The following is a 15,560-nucleotide window of genomic DNA, read 5'->3' on the forward strand; positions in this document are numbered from 1 at the left end:
TAGAATACATGGTAATGTAATTTGTGTGACTTTATGTCCATATGCTACATTCACACTGAAATGAGAATGGCGGACTAGGCTTCTAGAAATCAAGAAACGCGGCCTGCTTCAACAGCTTAAGCACACACTAAGCAGAGATATCGAAACTTGGCGCAACATAAGCGCGGTTTGTATACATGCTAATGCATTTCCTGTGGATATATGTCTGCATCCTATATTCAACATAATATGAAATTGGGGGACAAGGCTTCCAGACATCAAGAAACTTGACCTGCTTCCCCAGCTTAGGCGAACAAACACTCCAAGAAGAAGTATTGGTACTTGGAACGACAAGATTCGTTAGAATACATGGTAATTCGTTTCGTTTGAGTCTTTTCCTGTACTCCATGTTCACAAAAACACGACAATGGTGGACTAGGCTTTCAGAGATCAAAAATTTAGACCTGCTACGACAGCTTATTCGAACAAACTACCCAAGCATAGATATTGAAACTTCGATCAACAAGAGCGCTGAGAATCCAGGGCAACGTTTTCCTGTGAGTATATGCCTGCATTCTATATTGGAAATAGCATGAGAATTGGGGACTCATTCCGATTTTATTTTGAATATAGAGTCCGGACATATACTCACGCGAATTTCATTACCTTGTATTCTTAGCAATCTTGTTGCTCCAAGTGTCAAAATCTGCAAGAACTGGCCTGGAGGGACAGGACGTTGACGACAGCATCAAGCTCTCTGAACACGCCAGTGCTAATAACAGGTGGGACCCAACGATTTTTCTCGCCAATGTCACCTTTATCTTGGCGGAACCCCACGCTTATGGCACCAAACACATGACGATGAGATATCCAGTCGGGACAGTTTCAAAGAAAAGCTAAGGGAACTGTTCGGCGACCCAATTGGCCGCAAGGTTGCTGCGAGAAAGGCTCTTGCGTCTCTTGTTCACATATCTACAGAGCTGTACGTTTCATACTTCCTGGAGGTCTTGGCTTGGTACCGCAAAGCTGATGATGCAATGTCTGAAGCAGATAAAGTTACACATGTTCTAAAATGCATCACCGATGACGCTTTCAATTTGATTGTGCTCGGCAACGTATCGACTATCGACGCCATTACAAAAGAATGCCATCGCCTTGAACAAGCTAACAGCCGCCGTATCACACACCACATCACGCGGCTACTTAACACTGCTGCTACGTTGACTTGTGAGGATCGACGGCGTGAGACCACCACCTGTCACGACGTAACCCATACTGTTCGCCGCGAGCTCGAGGCTGCCTGTTGGCCAGCTTTCTCCGCGACGCCTCCTCATCCGCCAGCAACCACGATTGCCATGATTCAGGCCGTAGTCAGACAAGAATTTGAGAAGATGGGTCTGAACTCCGTGTGTTCAACGTCTGAACCCAGCGTTCCCCATTTTAGAGCGCAGCTCTTTGGCGTCCGTTCCTGGGTTTCGCGTCGTCGTCGGCGTTGTCGTCGGCCTCGTAACCAGCTCCGCCCCCCTTCCATCCCCCCAGCGCTAGCAGCGACCGACTGATACCGCTGGATGCCGCTGACGCCACTAGAGAGTCTAGATAACGTGACTGCATAGAACACCGTCGCCGCCATGCAGAAAGAGGAGGAAAGGGTCCCCCCCCCTGTTCTTGTGTGGCGGATAGGGTGCTCTTCAGTTGCCGACGCGCCGGTTATTTCACGTAGGCCCCGGCACGTCGACGAATACGTGACCACCTTCCCATGGCTAGACCTGGTTCTTAGCGCTGCGGAAGCGAGGGTATCATATTGTTTGTGTCGGCATCGGCGGCGTTGTCCCTGAAACCAACTCCGCAGCTGGGGTTGACTCACTATCGGCGTCAGCGGCATCAGTCAGTCGCTGCTCTCTCTTCCCTCCTCCCTTTATCGTGTTGTCCGCTTGCTGCGCGCGCTTCTGCCCCCATCGTTTGCCGCTGGGTGTACACGCCGCCCCCCTCCCCCCCTTCCTGCGAGCCTCCGGTTGTCAAAGCGCCGGCTCGAACTTAATTCCTTTCTTCGCTCCTCCTCCAATGGAACCCCTGTGCGGTGGCAATCAGAGAGCCAGATCGGTGGCGGCGGATCTGTATATGTGCACCGCCCGAGCCGAAATTGCCGCTGCCGTTCGCCCTGTGCGGTGGCAATCAGAGAGCCAGATCCGTGGCGGCGGATCTGTATATGTGCACCGCCCGAGCCGAAATTGCCGCTGCCGTTCGCCACTGCGAAATTATCTGCCAGTTCTTTCTGAGCCATGAGCGAGACGACCGATGGAAGTCCTCCGTCTGCTGCTGCTGCTGCTGCTGCTGCTGCTAAACGAGCTGCCAGAGCAGAGGCCCAGCGCCGTCGCCGTCAGAATCCAGAGGTGCGTGCCGCCGAAGCAGAAGCTTACCGTTGCCGCCGTCGAGATGATCCAGGAGTACGCGTCGCCGAAGCAGAGGCTAAGCGCCGCCGCCGAGAAGACCCTGCCGTTCGCGCCGCCGAAGCGGAGGCTCATCGCCGCCGTCGAGAGCAACCAGCAGTAAGCGAGGCTGAAGCAGAAGCTCATCGCCGCCGCCGAGAAGACCCTGCAGTTCGCGCCGCCGAAGCGGAGGCTCATCGCCGCGTCGAGAGCAACCAGCAGTAAGCGAGGCTGAAGCAGAAGCTCATCGCCGCCACCGAGAAGACCCTGCCGTTCGCACCGCCGAAGCGGAGGCTCATCGCCGCCGTCGAGAGCAACCAGCAGTAAGCGAGGCTGAAGCAGAAGCTCATCGCCGTCGCAGAGAAGACTCTACCGTTCGCGCGGCCGAGGCCGAGGCCAAACGCAAACAAAGGCTCGCAAACAGTCAGGGTGCAACAAATGCTTTCCGGCGACAGTTTACAGACAATCCGTTTGGAAGTGTGTGTTCAGTGTGGGATCGGCTCTGGTTCCAAAATGACGTGAAACCGCTTCCGGATACGTGCCGTGAGAATCTCCGGTGTACGTTTCCAAACTCGGACTTGTGTCAATTCAGACTGTGTTCTTCATGCATGCAATCTGTGCGGAAAGGTGACATTCCTCATTTTAGAGCGCTGCTCTTTGGCATCCGTTCCTGGGTTTCGCGTCGTCGTCGGCGTTGTCGTCGGCCTCGTAACCAGCTCCGCCCCCCTTTCATCCCCCCAGCGCTAGCAGCGACCGACTGATACCGCTGGATGCCGCTGACGCCGCTAGAGAGTCAAGATAACGTGACTGCATAGAACACCGTCGCCGCCATGCAGAAAGAGCAGGAAAGGGTCCCCCCCCCCTGTTCTTGTGTGGCGGATAGGGTGCTCTTCAGTTGCCGACGCGCCGGTTATTTCACGTAGGCCCCGGCACGTCGACGAATACGTGACCACCTTCCCACGGCTAGACCTGGTTCTTAGCGCTGCAGAAGCGAGGGTATCATATTGTTTGTGTCGGCATCGGCGGCGTTGTCCCTGAAACCAACTCCGCAGCTGGGGTTGACTCACTATCGGCATCAGTCAGTCGCTGCTATCTCTTCCCTCCTCCCTTTATCGTGTTGTCCGCTTGCTGCGCGCGCTTCTGCCCCCATCGTTTGCCGATGGGTGTACACGCCGCCTCCCTCCCCCCTCTTCCTGCGAGTCTCCGGTTGTCAAAGCGCCGGCTCGAACTTAATTCCTTTCTTCGCTCCTCCACCAATGCAACCCCTGTGCGGTGGCAATCAGAGAGCCAGATCGGTGGCGGCGGATCTGTATATGTGCACCGCCCGAGCCGAAATTGCCGCTGCCGTTCGCCCTGTGCGGTGGCAATCAGAGAGCCAGATCGGTGGCGGCGGATCTGTATATGTGCACCGCCCGAGCCGAAATTGCCGCTGCCGTTCGCCACTGCGAAAGTATCTGCCAGTTCTTTCTGAGCCATGAGCGAGACGACCGATGGAAGTCCTCCGTCTGCTGCTGCTGCTGCTGCTGCTAAACGAGCTGCCAGAGCAGAGGCCCAGCGCCGTCGCCGTCAGAATCCAGAGGTGCGTGCCGCCGAAGCAGAAGCTTACCTAGTGGAGTCTTTGTTAAAGGAATACGTGTGAAAAATAAAAAAAAAATTTCTGTGATAGCGCATACATGTGTTGCTCGATTTCTTTGCCTCAATCTATCGAAAAGGTGAAGCAGCTCTTTTGCTGCGCTCAAATTTCGCATTAGGAAGTAGCGTAATCGTCGATAATTTTTTCTACCGTCCCTCCTCGTCCCCGGCAGTCATTTTCTGCCGCATCTCGCCGCAACCCATCCAAATGGCGCACTCCTGATGACAGGACGACCTGCTTCCACTGCTGTCGCATCGGCCCTATCACTCGTCACTGCCGCAACCGATGACCACCACTTACTCGGACATACGCCACCCCTTATTTCCGCACTTTGGACCTTCTGTTCCCTATGCCACCCACCATTGACCCACTGCCACTGATGCCCCTGCTCAGAACCTTCGCAACAGCCGCTCACCCTCACCGCGACGCCAGCAACCTCGTTCACCCCAACCCCGCCGCTTGTATTCGCCGCCTGTCACCTACCGGACCCAGCCGGAAAACTGGGTGCTGCAGCTTGTGGAGGTGAATCTGCGTTGTCGATCCTGCCCTCAAATCCTCTGCTCACGTTACCTACGAATCAAAACCTTTTTGACGATGACGTTGACGGCTATCCTGTCACTGCACTAATTGATATAGGCGCACACCTTCCTATTATGAGGGCAGCCTACGGACGACGACTCAAAAAGCTCCTCCCCCCAGCGTCGGCACGCGTCGTCCGCGTTGCGGATGGCGGTACTGTGCCTATCGTCGGCATGTGTACGGCACGTGCCCGCTTCGGCGGCCGCCACACCCCTTTCCTCTTCAATGTAATTACTGATTGACCCCACAACCTAATTCTCGGCCTCGATTTTCTACCCGTTCATTCTGCTATTATTGACTGCTCTGCCAGTACCCGTCGACATGAGTTGCCGATTGTCGCAGAACCTTCTGAGGCACCCTAGGGCCGCTTATGTCCCACCGGCTTTCTTCGCCTGCCGCCAAAGTGAATAGCCTTTATTAAACCGTTGACTTCCCCGCCACTTCCTGATGGCGAGTACCTCACCACTTCTCTGCCCCACATTCCACTACAGTATGACGTTACTGTGAGTCACAGTATACCTACTCTTACTATGTGCCGCACTCGTACACCTATCTGACTTTGGATTGGCAAAGCAAATTCTATCACGAGGTATTTGCCTTGCCAACGTTGACTGTCTCGGCGACGACAATCAAGTGGCAGCGTTATCAACCGATGGTTCTTGCGAGCATAGCACGCCCCTCGCGCCAACCGCGGGCGCTGATTCCAACATAAAGAAAATGGTTGCGACGAACCTGTTCTCTGCGCAGGCTGAAGACCTTTGCCAAGTATTATCGTTCTACCAAGACGTTTTTGACTTCGACGATTGCCGGACGCTCGCGGTCAAGCATCGTATTCTTACTGGCGATGCTACGCCTATTCACCGACGACCATATCGAGCTTCCGCGTCGGAATGCCGAGTAATCAAAGTGAAGTGAACACAATGCTCGATAAAACATCATTGAGCCTTCTTAGAATCCTTCGACGTCACGTGTGGTGTTGGTTAAGAAGAAGGACGGCACTTGGCGCTTCTCTGCATACTACCGTCATCGGAAAAACATTACTGAGAAGGATGTCTACCCGCTCCCACGTATAGACGACGCCTTTGACTGACTCCACGGTTCCTGCTATTTCTCCTCGGTTGATCTTCGTTGTGGATACTGGTATATTGCTGTTGACGATATGGACAGAGAAAAACCGCGTTCTTCACACCTGATGGCCTTAATTTAAAGTAATGCCGTTTCGATTATGCGTCGTGCCGGCAACCTTTGAGCGTATGATGCACTCCTTGTTCCAACTTTTCAAATGGTCCAAGTGCCTCTGCCATTTCGACGACGTCATCGCCTTCTCGCCAATGTTCGACACACTCCTTGAGCGTCTCACAACTATACATGATGTACATCGAAAGGCAAAGTTGCAACTTAACTCGTCCAAATGTCGTTTTGGCCACCGTTCGGGCCATCTTGTTCACGCTTCCGCAGTACAGCCTGATCGCGACAAAACTCGCGCTGTGCGAAACTTTGCGGTTACGAAGACAGCCGCAGATGTCGGATGTTTTGTAGGGCTATGCTCGTACTTTCATCGTTTTGTTCCAGATTTTCGGACAATTGCAAGACCCCTCACTGATCATTTGAAGAAAGACGTACAATTCTTGTGGGGCGCTTCAAAAGCCGACGCCTTCTCTTGTCTCGTCACTCTTCTAACCTCACCACCCATTCTCGCCCACTTCGACCCTGATGCCCCTACAGAATTGAGTACAGATGCCAGCGGTCATGGCGTAGGTGCCGTCTTAGCCCAGAATTAGCGTGGCCAGGATCGCGTTATTGCTTATGCGAGCCGCCTCCTAACGCCATCGGAGCGCAACTATTCCATTGCTTGTTGTTCTCTGGGTGGTTGCGAAGTTCCGTCCTTACATTTACCGTCCCTCTTTTTCCGTAGTCACTGACCATCATGCTCTCTGCTGCCTCTCATCGCTAAAAGATCCTAAAGGCCGAGTTGGTCGATGCCTTTCAGGCTACAAGAATTTTCATATTCCGTGGTCTACAAGTCTGGGCCCCTGTACCAAGACGCTGAGAGCTTGTGGCGTTACCCTGTTGACCATTCTGATTACTCCAATATTGCCAGTGCTACTTGCATATTCTCTGTATCACAGCTGCTTCATTTCGACGGCGAGCAACGTTGGGACGCCTACATCAGAGCACTCATAGACCGTTTTGAACACTCTGCGGTTGATGCCACCCTACGCCTTGCCGTCTTCCGCGACGGTAATCTATACCGTCGTAACCTTCATCCTGGTGTCTCTGAGTTACTACTTGTCATACCTAAAAACCTCCGCTCAACCGTTCTAGAAGAACTTCACGGCGCACCAACGGTAGGGCACCTCGGCGTAACTCGAACCTATGACCGTGGACGTCACCGTTTATTTCTGGCCGGGCCTTGCTCGTACCGTACGAGGTTACGTCGCCGCTTGTGAACTTTGCCAATGACGAAAGAAGCCTTCCCAGCTCCCCACTGTCTACCTGCAGTTACTCGAAATCTCTGTTGAGCACTTCCATCGTGTTGGCTTAGACCTTCTCGGCCCATTTCCGGTTTCTGCATCAGGAAACAAGCGAGTTGCAGTCGCAGTTGACTACGCGACCGGCTACGCCATAACCCGCGCTCTTCCGACCAGTTGCGCAGCTGATGTTGCGGGCTTCATCGTGCATGATATCATTTTGATTCATGGTGCTCCGCGTCAATTGCTAACAGACCGTAGCCGTACGTTCTTAGTCAAAGTCACTGACGCAATATGCGCGCCTGCTAAATACATAATAACTTTACCACCTCCTACCACCGTCAAATGAATGGCCTCACTGAGCCTTTGAACCACACCCTTACGGACATGCTATCGAAATACGTTTCAGATAACCACCATGACTGGAACCTGGCTCTACCTTACATGAACTTTGCGCACAAAACTTCCCGTCTCGAAACTGCTGGCTTTTCCCCGTCTTACCCATTGTATGGCCGAGAACCGACGTTACTACTAGACACTGTGCTTCTGTCCACCAAAGCTTCAACTAGCGCTTATGCCCGCGATGCAATCGCCAGTGATGACCATGCTCGCCAACTTGCGAGCGTTCGTCTAAAAGTGTCTCAAGGCAAACAGAAGCAACGCTACAACCTCCATCTCCGTGATCTCCATTTTGTGCCCGGCACCCTCGTGTTGCTTTGGTCAGCATCGCGTAAAGTTGGCCTTTGTGAAAAACTGCGTTCCAGCTACACAGACCCATATCGCGTGTTCCGCCAAGTGACGGATGCCACCTATGAAATCATTCCAGCCACGCTCACTACGTCCTCCGCTGTGAGAACCAGTGACATTGTCCACGTCGCCTGACCAAAGCCGTACAACTCTCCACGCGTCGTGGATATTTTGCCCTTGCCGCCGAGGGGGGGGGGGGGGGGGTAGCAGTACGACATTATCAGGAAATACACAAGAGACGATCCGCCGTGAGAATGATAGTGAAGTTAGTCTGTGCATTGGCGCGGGTGAGTGTTGGCGTGGCTGTCTCGCTCCAGTGCAAATAGGCTGTAAATAGCCTCTTTAATCTGTCTTTCTCCACGTAACATTATTATAATGGTGGACAAGGCTTCCAGAGATCAAGAAGCGTGACCTGCTACAACAGCTTAGGCTAACAAATACACCAAGCATAGATATTGAAACTTGGAGCAACAAGAGCCCTTAAAATACATGGTGATGCATTTCGTGCCAGCATATGCCTGCACCCAATATCGGCTTTAAAATGAAAATGATGGACTAGGCTTGCAGAGATTAAGAAGCGCGACCTGCTAACTACAACTTAGCTGCACATACAACCAAAGAAGGGTTGTTGAAACTTGGAGAAACTAGAGCACTTTGAATACATGGTAATGTATTTCCCATGTGATGCTGTACTCTACATTAACGAAAAATGACAATGACGGACTAGGCTTCCATAGATCACGACGTGAGACCTGCCAGCATAGCTCATTCTAAATAAACACCACAAGAAGAGATATTGAAATTTCGATCAACAAGATCGCTCAGGATACATGCTAATGCAATTCGTGTGAGTCTATGTCTAAACACAACATTCACAATATAATGAGAATGCTGGACTAGGCTTCTAGAGATGAAGAAACGAGACCTGCTGCTTCAGAATAGGCGATCAAACGTTCCAAGTAGAGATATTTAAACTTGGAGCAACAACAACGCTGCGAATACATGGTAATGGATTTTGTATTTGTATATGCCTGCCGTCTATATTCACAATAAAACCAGAATGGTGGACGAGGTTTCCAGAGATCAAGAATCACGACCTGCTACCAAAGCTTAGGCGAGCAAACACCAGAAGAAGAGATATTGAAACTTAGATCAACAAGAGCGCTTGGAATACATGGAAATATAATTCGTGTGGGTATATGTATGTATTCCACGTTCACAAAATGAGAATGGCGGTCTAGGCTTCTAGAGATCAAAAAGCGCGACTTGCTTCAACAGCTTAAGCGAAAATACACCCAAAGCGGAGATATGAACTTGAAGGAATAGGATGGCTTAAAATACATGGTAATGTATTTCGTGCGAGTCCTTTCCTGTACTCCTTATTCGCGAAAACACGACAATGGGGCACTAGGCTTCGAGAGACCAAGAAGTGCGACCAGATACCACAGCTCATGCGAACATACAAGCAAGGAAGAGATATTGAAACTTGGGGCAATAAGAGCCTTTAGAATATATGGTAACGCATTTCATGCGAGTCTCTTATTGTGCATATCTTCACGAAAAACCGATAATGGTGTACTATGCTTCCAGAGATCAAGAAGTGAGACCTCCTACCACAGCTTATCCGAACAAACAAGCCAAGCTGAGATATTGAAAATTCGAGCAATAACAGTGCTTAGAATACACGGCAATGCATTTCGTGTGAGCATATGCCTGATTTCTATATTTCCGAAAAAAGGAGCACGTTAGACTACGCTTCCAGAGATGAAAAACCCGACCTGCAACCACAGCTTAGGCAAACATGCACCTGAAGAAGAGATATTGAATCTTGGAGCAACAAGAGCGTTTAGAATACATGGTAATGTAATTCGTGTGGGTATATGTATGTATTCCGCGTTCACAATAAAATGACAATCGTAGACTAGGATTCTAGGGATCAAGAGACGCGACCAGCTTCAACAGCTTAGGTGAACATACATTCAAAGCAAAGATATTACCTTGAAGAAATAAGAGGGATCAAAATACATGGTAATGCATTTCGCATGAGTCTTTTCCTGTACTTCATATTCACGAAAACCGGACAATGGTGCACTAGGCTTCTAGAGATGAAAAAGTGCGACTTGCTAGCACAGCTTAGGGCGACGTACAACCAAAGAAGAGATATTGAAACTTCAGCAACAAGAGCCTTTAGAATATATGGTGACGCATTTCGTGCGAATCTCTACTTGTGCTCTATATTCACGAAAAACTGATAATGGTGGACTATGGTTCCAGAGATCAAGAAGTGGGACCTGCTACCACAGCTTATCCGAACAAACAAGCCAAGCTGAGATATTGAAATTTTGAGTTACCACATTGCTTAGTATACATGGTAATATAGTTAGTGTGTAGAAATGCCTGTATTCGACATTCACAATCAAATGAGAATTGTGGACTAGGCAAGAAGTGAGACCTGCTACGACAGCTTAACTGAACAAACAATTCAAGCAGAGATATTGAAAGTTGGAGCAACAAGAGCTTTTAGAATATATGGTATTGTATCTTGCGTGAGCATATGCCTGCATTTTATATGAGCAATTAAATGAGAATGATGGACTGGGCTTCCCGAGATACAGAAGCGCAACGTGCTACTATCGCTTAGGCGAAAATACATCGAAAGAAGAGATAATAAAACTTAGAGCAATTAGAGTGCTTAGAACACATGGTAATGCAATTCGTGTGAGTCTATGTCTGTACTCAACATTCTCAATATAATGAGATTGGTGGACTAGGCTTCTAGAGATCAGGAAGAGAGACCTGCTACCTCAGAATAGGCGAGCAAACGTTCCAAGCCGAGATATAAAAATTTTGAGAAACTAGATGACTGATAATACTTGGTAATGAATTTTGTGTTTGTGTGTGCCTGCACTCTACATTCACAGTAAAATGAGAATGGTGGACTACACTTCCAGAGATCAAGAATCGCGACCTACTACCACAGCTTAGGCGAACAAACGCCCCAAGAAGAAATATTGAAACTTGGGGCAACAAGAGGCTTTAGAATATATCGTAATCCCTGTCATGTGAGTATGGTATTGTACTATATATTCACAAAAAGACGATAATGGGGAACTATGCTTCGAGAGATCAACAAGTGAGACCTGCTACCACAGCTTATCTGAACAAAGAAGTCAAGCTGTCATATTGAATCTTTGAGCTACAAGATTTCTTAGAATACATGGTAATGAATATCGTGTGATCATACGTCTGTATTCTCCATTCACAATAAATGAAAATTGTTGACTAGGCTACTAGGGATCAAAAAGCGTGACTGTCTACCACAGCTTAGCCGAACAAACACCCCAAGAAGAAATATTGAAACTTGGGACAAGAATCTTTACAATACATGGTAACGCATTTGGTGTCAGTGTAATCCTGTATACTATATTCACGAAAAAAGGAGAATGCGGGTGTAGGCTTCCAGAGATCAAGAAGTGATGCCTGCTAGACACAGCTTATTCAAACAAAGAGCCGAAATAAAGATATTGAAACTTTGATCAACAAGTGCAATTAGAATACATGGTAATGCATTTCCTGTGAGTACATGCCTGGATTCTATATTGACAATAAAATGAGCATGGTGGACTAGGCTTCTAGAGATCAAGAAGAGCGACCTGCTAGAACAGGTTAGCCAAACAAACACACCAAGCATAGGTATCGAAACTTGGAGCAACAAAAACCCATAGAATATGTGGTACTGCATTTCATGTGAGTCTCTTCTTCTACTCTACATTCACGAAAAAACTAGAATGGTGGACTAGGCTTCCAGAGACCGAGAAGTGAGACCTGCTGCCACAGTTTATCCGAACAAAAAGCCAAGCAGAGATATTCAAACATGGAGCAACAAGAGCGCTTAGAATATATGGTAATGCATTTGGTGCGTGTATATGCCCGTATTCTACATTCGCAATAAAATGATAATTTTGGACTAGACAAGTAGTGGTGCCTGCTACCACAGCTCATCCGAACAAATTACCCAAGCTGTGAAATTCAATTTTGGAGCAACAAGAGGGTTTGGAATACATGGCGTTTGTGTGGTTGCATTTTGTGTGACCATGTGCCTGAATTCCATATTGCCAATAATATAGGAGGGGGGGACAGGACTTCCAGAGATCAAGAAGGGCAACCGGCTACCACAGTTTAGACGAACATACATCTCAAGGAGAGATATTGAAATTTGATTGCATAGGTGGCATCGGTCACTTGGTGGAACACGCGATATGGGCCTGTGTAGCAGGAAAGCAGTTTTTACGATCGCTTAGGATACATGGTTATGCAATGCGCGCAAGCATATATCTCTACCCAACATTCAACATATATTGAGAATGCTTGACTAGGCTTTCAGAGATCAAGAACCGAGACGTACTGCATCAGCTTACGCGAACAAACGTTCTAAGCAGAGATAATGAAACTTGGAGCAAGAAGGGGGCTTTGAATAGATGGTGATGGATTTAGTGTGAGTATACGCCTGTACTCTATATTCACAATAAATTGAAAATGGTGGACTAGGCTTCCAGAGATCAAGAATCGCGACCTCCTACTAAAGCTTAGGTTGGGTTCGGACAGCTTGTTTCTTCGGATAAGCTGTGGTAGCAGGTAACGATTCTTGATCTCTAGAAGACTAATTTTATTGTGAATATGGAATGTAGGCGTATACTCAAACGAAATCCATTACCATCTATTCTAAGCGTTGTTGTTGCTCCAAGTTTCGAAATCTCTGCTTGGGACGTTTGTTCACCTAAGCTCAGGTAGGTCGTCTTGGTTCTTGATCTTAGATGCCTAGTCCACCATTCTCATTATATTGGAAATGTTGGGTACAGACATATACTTACAAGAATCCCATTACCATGTATTTTAAGCGATCTTATTGCTCCAAATTTCAATATATCTCCTTTCGGTGTACGTTCACCTAAGATGTGGTAGCAGGTCTCGCTTTTTATTGTCAATATCCTATTATTGTCAATATGGCGTGCAGGTTATATTATTGTCAATATGGGAGTGCAGTTATATACCCACAGCAAATGGATTACCTAGTATTAAAACCGCGCTGTTGTTGCTCCAAGCGTCCATATCTCAGCTTGGGTTGTTAGGATAAGCTGTTGTAGCAGGTCTCACGTCTTGATCTCTGGACGATTAGTCCTCCATTCTAGTGTTTTCTGTAATATGGAGAACGAGAAGAGACTCACAAGAAATGCCTTACCATATATTCTAAGGGTTCTTGTTGCTCCATGTTTCAGTATCAATGCCTGGTGTGTTTGTTTACTAAAGTTGTTGTAGCAGGTCGCATTTCTTGATCTCTGGAAGCCTAGTCCACCAGTGTCATATTATTATGAATATAGAGTGCAGTCATATACCCACAGGAAGTGAATTACTATGTATTCTTAGCGATCTTGTTGATCCAAGTTTCAATATGCGTGCTCAGGGTGTTTGTTCGGATCAGATCTGGTAGCATGTCTCGCTTCTTGATCTCAGGAAGCCTAGTCCTCCATTGTCGTCTTCGCGTGAATATAGAGTGCACGAATGGAATCACATGGGAAATGAATTACCATATATTCTAAGAGCTGTTTTACCCCAGATTTCAATATCTTTGTTTTGGGTGCACGTTTGCCCATACTGTGTGTAGCAGGCATCGTTTTTTGATATCAGGAAGCCTAGCCCACTATTCTCGGTTTTTTGTAGAATATGGAGTACAGGAATATACCCAGAGGAAATGCATTACCATGTATTCTAACCACGTTCTTGTTGCTCCAACTTTCAATATCTCTGCTAGGCGTGTTTGTTTGCCTAAGCTGTTGTAGCAGGTCCCGCTTCTTGATCTCTAGAAGTCTAGTCCGATAGTCTAATTTTATTGTGAATTTAGAATCCAGACATATACTCACACGAATTACGTTATCATGTATTCTAAGCGCTCTTCTTGCTCTAAGGTTCAATATCTCAGTTGGGTTGTTTGTTCGGATAAGCTGTGGTAGCAGGTTTCCCTTCTTGATTTCTGGAAGCTTAGTGCACCGTTCTCATTTTTCAGGGAATATAGAGTAGAAGAAGACACTCACATAATATGCATTACAATATATTCTAAGCGCTCGTTGTTGCTCCAAGTTTCGTTATCTCTTCTTGTGGTGTTTGTTCGCCTAAGCTGGGTAGAAGATCACGTATCTTGATCTCTAGCAGCCTAGCCCGTCATTCTCATTTTTTGTAATTATAGGGTGCAGGCATATACTCACACGAAATCCATTACCTTGTATTCTCATCGCTCTTGCTGCTCGAAGTTTCAATATCTCTGCTTGGAACGTTTGTTCACCTAAACTCTTGTAGCAGGTTGCGCTTCCTGATATCTAGAAACCTAGACCAACATTGTCATTTTATTGTGAATGGAGAATTCAGATATATACTCAGACGAACTACATTACCACGTATTCTAAGCCCTCTTGTTGCTCCAAGGTGCAACATCCATTCTTTGGGGGTATGCTCTCATAAGCTGTGGTAGCAGGTCGCGCTTGTTTGTCGCTAGAACCCTTGTCCACCATTCTCATATTATTGCCAATATGGATTGCAGGCATATGCTCGTACGAAATGCATTACTATGTAATCAAATATCTTGTTGCTCCAAGTTTCAATATCCACAGCTTTGTTTTTTGGTTCGGATAAGCTGTGGCTGCAGGACTCACTTCTTGATCTCTGGAAGGCTAGCCCACCATTCTCGTTTTTCGTGAATATCGAGTAGAAGAAGTGACTCTCATGAAACGCATTACCACATATTCTGAGGGTTCTTTTTTCTCCAGTTTCAATATCTATGCTTGGTGTGCTTGTTTGCCTAAGCTGTTGTAGCAGATCGCGCTTCTTGATCTCTAGAAGCCTAATCCACCGTTCTCATTTTATTTGCAATATAGAATGCAAGCACATGCTCACACGTAATGCAGTGCCATATATTCTAACCGCTCCTGCTCTTAGTTTCAATATCTCTGCTTGTCTTGTTTGTTCCGATATGCTGTGGTAGAAGGTCTCACTTCTTGATCTCCAGAAGCATATTCCCCGATTGTCTTCTTTTGCTTAACATGGAGTGCAGGAAAATGAATGAATGTTTGGTTATTATTGGCGCAAGGGCCATGTATGGCCAAAGAGCGCCAAGCCAGTGTTGATGAATTCGCAATGTGGTTATGAGTTCAATGAGGTTCTTGTGACGTGGCTGTAATAGGGCCTTAAAAATAGTCGCTCTAGAGTGCGTAAAATCTACCTGTTATAGGATTATGTCGATGATAATGACATGCTCTATGAGCAATAAAATCCATCGTGACAGAATGATACATTATAAAATATATGTGAGATGTTAAAATTACCTGGAGCACTACTGCCTCGCCAGAGCCCTTGAAACACAAGAGCCTGGAGGCATGTGCTATACAGTATGACTATCCCAGCGGCATCCTCTCTAGAGAGGAAGCGCTACGAAGGTATGGGACTAATAACGTGTAGGACAACATCTCTGAGGAAACCTAGGACTGTGTCTGTGTTAAAAAGCGGTTCTGGACCGAGAAACATTACAGGATGAAGAGGAATGTGTTGACGGTATGCTAAAGAAAAATGTCTCCTTCTCTCAGATTCGGCTTTCCGACCCTCCAGGAGGACGTGGAGCACGGTCAGCCTCTCCCCGCATCTGCCACAGGTTGGAGGGTCATTTCCGGTGAGTAAAAA

The sequence above is a fragment of the Dermacentor variabilis genome, chromosome 10, assembly GCF_050947875.1.
Source record: "Dermacentor variabilis isolate Ectoservices chromosome 10, ASM5094787v1, whole genome shotgun sequence".
Classification (NCBI taxonomy): Eukaryota; Metazoa; Arthropoda; class Arachnida; order Ixodida; family Ixodidae; genus Dermacentor; species Dermacentor variabilis.